The 9,627-nt window shown below is 39.4% G+C and overlaps 1 protein-coding gene across 1 annotated transcript in view; it reads right to left on the bottom strand.

Annotated features, from left to right (window-relative positions):
- borcs5 (BLOC-1 related complex subunit 5) overlaps positions 1–8,066 on the bottom strand; it is a 45,031-nt gene extending 36,965 nt beyond the window's left edge. Inside the window, exon 1 of the mRNA XM_028808243.2 lies at positions 7,877–8,066. The gene's annotated coding sequence lies outside the window, so the exon portion shown is untranslated. The remainder of the gene's footprint in view (positions 1–7,876) is intronic.
- Between the last annotated feature and the right edge of the window lie 1,561 nt (positions 8,067–9,627).

Here is a 9,627-nt window from a genome sequence, read left to right as displayed (position 1 = left end):
ATACATATATATACATATACATATATATATATACATATATATATATATATACACATATATACATATATATATATACACATATATATATATATACACATATATATATACACATATATACATATACATATACATATATACATATACATATATACATATACATATATATATATATATACACATATATACATATACATATATATATATATACATATATACATATATACATATATATATATATATACATATATATACAGTGATCCCTCGCTATATCGCGCTTCGCCTTTCGCGGCTTCACTCCATCGCGGATTTTATATGTAAGCATATTTAAATATATATCGCGGATTTTTCGCTGCTTTGCGGGTTTCTGCGGACAATGGGTCTTTTAATTTCTGGTACATGCTTCCTCAGTTGGTTTGCCCAGTTGATTTCATACAAGGAACGCTATTGGCAGATGGCTGAGAAGCTACCCAACTTACTTTCTCTCTCTCTCTCTTGCGCTGATGTAGGGGGGTGTGAGCAGGGGGGCTGTGTGCAGCTGCTTCCTGAAACGACATGCTGTGCTGCACGGAGCTTCGCATACTTAAAAGCTCAAAGGGCACGTATTGATTTTTTATCTCTCTCTCTATCTCTCTCTAACTCTCTCTCTGCTCCTGACAGAGGGGGTGTGAGCTGCCGCCTTCAACAGCTTTGTACCGGCGGTGCTTCGCATACTTAAAAGCCCTATTGATTTTTTTTTTGACTGCTTGCTTTGCACTCCTTTGAAAAGGAAGATATGTTTGCATTCTTTTAATTGTGAGACAGAACTGTCATCTCTGTCTTGTCATGGAGCACAGTTTAAACTTTTGAAAAAGACACAAATGTTTGTTTGCAGTGTTTGAATAACGTTCCTGTCTCTCTACAACCTCCTGTGTTTCTGCGCAAATCTGTGACCCAAGCATGACATTCTAAAATAACCATATAAACATGTGGTTTCTACTTCGCGGATTTTCCTATTTCGCGGGTGGCTCTGGAACGCAACCCCCGCGATGGAGGAGGGATTACTGTATATATATACATATATATATATACATATATACATATATATATATACATATATACATATATATATATACACATATATATACATATACACATATATACATATATATACATACACATATATATACATATACATATACATACACATATATATTCATACACATATATATACATACATATATACACATATATACATATCTGTCTATATGTCTAAATCGTTTATATATATATATATATATATATATATATATATATATATATATATATATATATATATAGTGGGAGACAAGGTACCTCCTCGGTCTGATGCCCAGGCTCTTCTCATAAATATTCCGATCTTGTGCTTTTTCTCATTCCTGCCAGTTTACTATTATTATTATTGAACACGTATGTAGAGGAAATGTGTCTTATTTTATGTGTATGAAAGGAAGGATGGTAAAGCCTTGAATGAAACTGAGTGTTGATGCTTTGGGTAACAAGACAGGTAAGGAGCATGGAACGTTATACATGTCATTGACTGCAGGGGATTGTGTAACTGGAAGATGGTTTAAGAATACAGAAACGACAAAAGCTTAGTCTTCCAATAATTCTATTTAAATAAATGATTTACTCTGTTGTGCTGCAGTTCGGAAGACTACTTATTTACCCCCCACCGCAGCCTTTGAGAAGATGCATTATCAGTATGTCCACCTCTGGACTTTGAATTCGCAAAGTTCCTTTACAACTTTTTTGTCTCATTAACGCAGAAATCCCGAGGATTCCCTAAATTGCAGAAGACGCTGTCGATTGCACTGATTCTGTTTTAAAGACAGTTGTGATTAGTTTTGCAGAACTCGCTTTTACTCACATTCCTTTTTGGAAATCAATAATACATATCATCTACAGATCTGGGAATCACTGAATCCTAAAAACGTTTAATGAGGAGTGTCTTGCGCATATACTGGTGTAATGACCAAGTCGGCTTTAGTGAAGCATTTCTTAGCCTCTCTGATATGATCGACATGGGGTAGAATAGATTCTGGATTGTTATAATACGTAATAATAATAATAATAATCAGCAGGTGAAGGGCTGACCAAATCGGCGGGTGACTGTGCGGATCATAGACATATATAGATAGACTGTGTTGCCCATTCGACACGATATGTCAACACGTACACCATATTGCGAATGGCAAAAGTGCCATTTAAACTAATACAGGTAAACGTGGAAACCAGGTTTTCTGGTAAAAAAAACAATAACGTTTAAAACAGTATCGTTTACATACAACAGATTTTGGTGAATGGTTTAAATGCAATTATTTATATCCATTTATACAGTAATAATGGCAATTATTAAATAATAATTATTATTATTATTAAATAATTCCTCCCATATAAGTAAAATTTCTCGGACTGCCTTCTTCCATTTCCGAAACATTTCTAGACTTTGTCCTGTTCTTATGCAACACAGTATTGAAGTATTGGTTAATGTCCTAGTCACCTCACGTATAGATTACTGTAATGCTATTCTATCTGGCATCCCACAAAAAATTATCCATCGTTTACGTCTTCAAAATTCTGCTGCCAGGATAATAACCTGCTGTTCTAAATCCACTGAACATATTACACCTATTCTCTCTCAACTTCACTGGCTCCCTGTTAACTACTGAATACAATACTGCTCTTAACATTTAAAGTTCTCCACAGTCTCACTGATCTCCTACAGACTTACACTCCTCTCGCTCACTCAGATCCTCATCTGCAGCTCGGATTTCTGTACCACACATCAAACTCTGTGCTATGGGAGCTCAAGCATCTCTCATACTGCTCCTCAACTCTGGAATTCTCTTCCCTCTCATATACAGTTAGGTCCATAAATATTTGGACAGAGACAACTTTTTACTAATTTTGGTTCTGTACATTACCACAATGAATTTTAAATGAAACAACTCAGATGCAGTTGAAGTGCAGACTTTCAGCTTTAATTCAGTGGGGTGAACAAAACGATTGCATAAAAATGTGAGGCAACTAAAGCATTTTTTAATACAATCCCTTCATTTCAGGGGCTCAAAAGTAATTGGACAAATTAAATAACTGGAGACCCGGGTTCGCTTCCTGGGTCCACCCTGCGTGGAGTTTGCATGTTCTCCCCGTGTCTGTGTGGGTTTCCTCCGGGCGCTCCGGTTTCCTCCCACAGTCCAAAGACATGAAGGTTAGGTAGATTGGCGATTCTAAATTGGCCCTAGTGTGTGCTTGGTGTGTGGGTATGTTTGTGTGTGTCCTGCGGTGGGTTGGCACCCTGCCCGGGATTGGTTCCTGCCTCATGCCCTGTGTTGGCTGGGATTGGCTCCAGCAGAGACCCATGACTCTGTGTTCGGATTCAGCGGGTTGGATAATGGATGGATGGATAAATAACTGGAAATAAAATGTTAATTTCTAATATTTGGTTGAAAACCCTTTGCTGGCAATGACAGCCTGTAGTCTTGAACTCATGGACATCACCAGATGCTGGGTGTCCTCCTTTTTAATGCTCTGCCAGGCCTTTACTGCAGTGGCTTTCAGTTGCGGTTTGTTTGTGGGCCTTTCTGTCTGAAGTTTAGTCTTCAACAAGTGAAATGCATGCTCAATTGGGTTATGATCAGGTGACTGACTTGGCCATTCAAGAATTATCCACTTCTTTGCTTTAATAAACTCCTGGGTTGCTTTGGCTGTATGTTTTGGGTCATTGTCCATCTGTATCATGAAACACTGCCCAATCAATTTGACTGCATTTAGCTGGATTTGAGCAGACAGTAGGTCTCTGAACACCTCAGAATTCATTCGGCTGCTTCTGTCCTGTGTCACGTCATCAATAAACACTAGTGTTCCAGTGCCACTGGCAGCCATGCACGTCCAAGCCATCACACTGCCTCCACCGTGTTTTACAGATGATGTGGTATGCTTTGGATAATGAGCTGTTCCACGCCTTCTCCATACTTTTTTCTTGCCATTTTTCTGGTAGAGGTTGATCTTGGTTTTATCTGTCCAAAGAATGTTTTTCCAGAACTGTGCTGGCTTTTCAGATGTTCTTTAGCAAAGTCCAATCTAGCCTTTCTATTCTTGAGGCTTATGAGTGGCTTGCACCTTGCAGTGCACCCTCTGTATTTACTTTCATGCAGTCTTCTCTTTATGGTAGACTTGGATATCGATACGCCTACCCCCTGGAGAGTGTTGTTCACTTGGTTGGCTGTTGTGAAGGGGTTTCTCTTCACCATGGAAACGATTCTGTGGTCAACCACCACTGTTGTCTTCCGTGGACGTCCAGGTCTTTTTGCGTTGCTGAGTTCACCAGTGTTTGCTTTCTTTCTCAGGATGTACCAAACTGTAGATTTTGCCACTCGTAATATTGTAGCAATTTCTCGGATGGGTTTTTTCTGTTTTCGCAGCTTAAGGATGGATTCTTTCACCTGCACGGAGAGCTCCTTTGACCGCATGTTGCCTGTTAACAGCAAAATCTTCCACATGCAAGCACCACACCTCAAATCAACTCCAGGCCTTTTATCTGCTTAAGTGATAATGACATAACGGCGGACTTGCCCACACCTGCCCATGATATAGCCTTTGAGTCAATTGTCCAATTACTTTTGAGCCCCTGAAATGAAGGGATTGTGTTAAAAAAAATGCTTTAGTTGCCTCACATTTTTATGCAATTGTTTTGTTCACCCCACTGAATTAAAGCTGAAAGTCTGCACTTCAACTGCATCTGAGTTGTTTCATTTAAAATTCATTGTGGTTATGTACAGAATCAAAATTAGAAAAAAGTTGTCTCTGTCCAAATATTTATGGACCTAACTGTACGTCAGCTCGATTCAATAACACATTTTAAAAGTACCCTCAAAACTTATCTTTTCAAACTGGCATACCAATTGTAAATTTTGCACTGTTACTGCCAGTTATCTTTGTTTGTCTTTCTTTTAACAGTGAAATGATACACTCAATGACAAAAATAAAGAATTTTATTGTACAGTATACAAATTGGCTTAATAATTTCTGAAAATATTTCTCTCTCAATCGCTCTCTCTCACACACGCACGCATGCACACACACACGTGTGCACACACACAATGTGGTTACTTAAATATATACAGGATAGGATCTAAAATCCTTGAAACAGAACTGTCTTATAGCTTTTTCCATGTGTTGCTACTCTGTAATTTGAGAGTATTCAGTCTGGCAATATGGTGCAGCCTTAGTTTGTGGAAGACAGACCGTGTCCCTCGGGGAATCCTGTGGGGGGTACTCCGAGAGTATGGGGTACCGGCCCCCCTGATAAGGGCTGTTCAGTCCCTGTACGATCAGTGCCAGAGCTTTGTCCGCATTGCCGGCAGTAAGTCGAACCCATTTCCAGTGAGAGTTGGACTCCGCCAGGGCTGCCCTTTGTCACCGATTCTGTTCATAACTTTTATGGACAGAATTTCTAGGCGCAGCCAGGGCGTTGAGAGGGTCCGGTTTGGTGGGCTCAGGATTGGGTCACTGCTTTTTGCAGATGATGTTGTCCTGTTTGCTTCATCAGGCCGTGATCTTCAGCTCTCTCTGGATCGGTTCGCAGCCGAGTGTGAAGCGGCTGGGATGAGAATCAGCACCTCCAAATCCGAGACCATGGTCCTCAGCCGGAAAAGGGTGGAGTGCCCTCTCAGGGTTGGTAGCGAGATCCTGCCCCAAGTGGAGGAGTTCAAGTATCTCGGGGTCTTGTTCACGAGTGAGGGAAAAATGGAGCGTGAGATCGACAGGAGGATCGGTGCGGCATCCGCAGTAATGCGGGCGCTGCATCGGTCTATCGTGGTGAAAAAGGAGCTGAGCTGCAAGGCGAAGCTCTCAATTTACCAGTCGATCTATGTTCCTACCCTCACCTATGGTCATGAGCTATGGGTAGTGACCGAAAGAACGAGATCGCGAATACAAGCGGCTGAAATGAGTTTCCTCCGCAGGGTGTCTGGGCTTTCCCTTAAAGATAGGGTGAAAAGCTCAGTCATCCGGGAGGGGCTCAGAGTAGAGCCGCTGCTCCTCCGCATCGAGAGGAGTCAGATGAGGTGGCTCGGGCATCTGATCAGGATGCCTCCTGGACGCCTCCCTGGTGAGGTGTTCCGGGCACGTCTAACCGGGAGGAGGCCCCGGGGAAGACCCAGGACACGCTGGAGGGACTATGTCTCTCGACTGGCCTGGGAACGCCTTGGGATTCTCCCGGAAGAGCTAGAAGAAGTGGCCGGGGAGAGGGAAGTCTGGGCATCTCTGCTCAAGCTGCTGCCCCCGCGACCCGACCTCGGATAAGCGGGAGACAATGGATGGATGGATGGATGGATGGTTATTATCCTGGCAGCAGAATTTTGAAGAAGTTGTAAGCGATGGATACATTTTTGTGGGATGCCAGATAGAATAGCATTACAGTAATCTATACACTGAGGTGACTTGGGCATTAACCAATACTTCAGTACTGTTTTGCATAAGAACAGGACAAAGTCTAGAAATGTTTTGGAGATGGAAGAAGGTAGTCTGAGAAATGTTACTTAAATGGGAGGAATTATTTATTAATTATTATTATTATTACATAATTGTCATTATTAGTGTATGAATGGATATAAACAATTGCATTTAAACGATTCACCAAAATCTGTTGTATATAAACGACTGTTTAAAACGTTATTGTTTTTTCATCAGAAAACCCAGTTAACACGTTTACCTGTATTAGTTTAAATGGCACTTTTGCCACTCGCAATATGGCGTACGCGCTTACGCATCGTGACGACTGGGCAACATAGTGAATGCGGCATCTATCTACATGTCTATGGCGCGGATATCAATGACGTCATGACGCTAGCGTACCTCCAAATCACGTGATGGGCGCATTTGAAACGAGCCTAGAAGCGGCGCTTCGAAAGCTCGACACGGTGTAGAAACGTCAGTATCTAACAGCTTATTACTACTTGTCACTTGCTTTACTTTGGGAAATAGGCCGTGAAGGCGACACAACAATTCGGTGAAATTGGGTAACATAATTATTTTCAGAATCTCCAAACTGTAATTACCATTTGTTATAACGTTCACGTAAAATTTGCCGATAAGTAACCCGTACTAAACGCAACAAAATTGTCATTTAGTTGCTAAGTTGGTTCTCTGAAATCGTGTAAACGAAGGATGCTACAAGTGGGACTTCCTTTATTCTTGTTTCGTCCCGTTAATAAGCGCTAATGTAAAGGGCAAATTATTGGGCCAAAGAGAAAAAAATCTGTCAAATTTAATTGAATCTACTGTAACCACAGCAGCTTTTCAAATCAGTATGTCATTTAAGAACTGGTTTATCACAAAGTTCATACCTGTCCTGTTAAACACCTTTTGCAAAAACAGTAACAAGTCAAGAAAATATACATGTAAAGATTGGAATATGCTATTTCGGCTAACGCTTTGAGATTTTCTGATGTAAACACTATCTGAACAAACGACTGTGCTATAAAGTAAATTGGTTGTTACGTTAAACTGTCTGAAAAAGGTGCGTTGGAAGAGATTTATTCAAGTACCTGTCGCAACATAGAATGTCACGGTTCCATTTAAGCTCTGAACATGACATCTCTGCCGATGTTTGCGGTCCCATCAAACTGTCCAAATTATATTGGGAATTCAGGGAGTCTATGGGTATAAACAAAGCTACCAATTCAAACAGTACTGCAAATAATGTAACGAAACCTAAAAAAAAAAAGTGTTCCTAAATTAAAAACAAAACGCCGTATTAGGTTTTTTACAGCCTCCCACCTTGAAAAAAGTAACATAAACACAAAGTTCGCCGGCATAGATTCCCTTGTAATACTGCAGGCGGAAACATACAAACCTTCAACACGGAAGCAGTTTAGCAGCAGTCCATGCAGGAAACAATACGTGCGGTGTAAAATACGTTCTTGCAGATTTATCCCTTTATGCTTGTAATCACTACGTTAACATCCATTTCTTGTCTGGAGTTACGCGGATTGAAAGATGCGGAGGAATAGTAACTAAGAGAAGGCCTCGACAATCTCACTCGCACATCCTTAAGGCGAATAGCGCCACCTAGTCGAGAGAGAGACTGTTGCAAATTTATGAAATTGCTCTGTTGTTTGTGCCTCTAAGAACACAGCATTGTGTATCTACTGCATAATATGATTTTACTCAAAATTCCATACCATCGTTTAAGTGGTAGTGTTAGTTTTTTTGTGGTCTAATTTTTGGAGTTCTGCCCTTAAGAAATACTGTTGTGTGAATCTTACTTTATATTGTGTTTACATTTTTATGTACCTTTATGCATTACATGCTTTTATATTATAACATATTGTTCTATCTTTCTTTGTAAAAATAAGATTACTGTTATATAAAAAACTATTAAAATATGGTTTGATAGATAGATATTTTTCTTCAGTTCAGTATATTATCAGTATTTCAGAAAGTTTTTGGTTAATTAGGCTCAGAAATAATGAGAAAATTGTTTTTCACTTCTTTCTGATGAATAATACTGCAGAATCTATTTTTTCCATCATATATTTCAAATGTATCAGCTAATTTTAAAGAACTATCCAAGGAAAGAAGCATGGACCTCCCTCTGTGTGCTGCCCCATAGACCTCTAATTTTAAAGGCACTTTAGATGATCATATCACATTCTCTTCTTAGTTGGGAAAAAGCAAAATAATGTTGCCCAAAGATTATCTCAAGCAAATATATGCCCTCTTATTTTTAAGTGTGAATGTGTGATTTATAAACTGCAAATGCTGATCTAATTGAAAACTGCCAGCACTTTATCTTAAAAGGAACATCCATATCTGATGGTTACTAAGTTAGTTGTTTGAATCAGTAGTAATTATCCTTTCATGTGTGGGTTTTGGCTAACTGGCTCTGAGGTTTTGGGCAAATTACTCTGGGATGTCAGGGAATGTGCCTTGTTTTGTCGGCCAACTTGCAACTGCCAGGTTGAATGCTGCTTGGAAGTATTTCAAAATAAATACAACATTCACAGTCACATAGCATAACATAAAAGATTTTATTTTAATCTGTATCTTACCTGTGCCACTTTTAAAGAAAGCAAGTGTTTTATTAACCTATTAAGCAGGTTTTAGCTTGTTAATAAGGTGAGTGCAATGTCCCAACAAAAAGGGCAATTAAAAATAGTAAAAGCTGACATAGCAAGTTTGAAATTCAAGGACTTGATATCCTAAAAAATCATGCACATTTTTCAATGCATTAATGAAAATTAGGTCATTTTTTAACAAAACCACCAAGAAAAACAATCATTATGTACTTCCATCTAAGTACAGTAATTTTTTTTTCTTCTTTCGGCTGCTCCCTAACCCCTAACAGGTTCATCAGCCTCTCAAAGTACTCTTTCCATCTGCTCAACACACTCTCCTCACTTATGAGTATGTTTCCATCTTTATCCTTTATCACCCTAACCTGCTGCACATCTAAGTACAGTAAATGAAATTGTGAAAATTATAATATTTAAATGATAAACAACTGGTACACAAAGCAAGCAACTTATTGCACCATACCATATGTGCCACATTAAATAAACAAAAGAATGGAGTTACTATTACAAAGTCTTTTAAAGATCTTTT

This window comes from Erpetoichthys calabaricus, chromosome 1, assembly GCF_900747795.2.
Source record: "Erpetoichthys calabaricus chromosome 1, fErpCal1.3, whole genome shotgun sequence".
NCBI classification, from domain to species: domain Eukaryota; kingdom Metazoa; phylum Chordata; class Cladistia; order Polypteriformes; family Polypteridae; genus Erpetoichthys; species Erpetoichthys calabaricus.
Note: the sequence above shows the minus strand (reverse complement) of the source record. Positions and strands in the feature narration are given on the sequence as shown.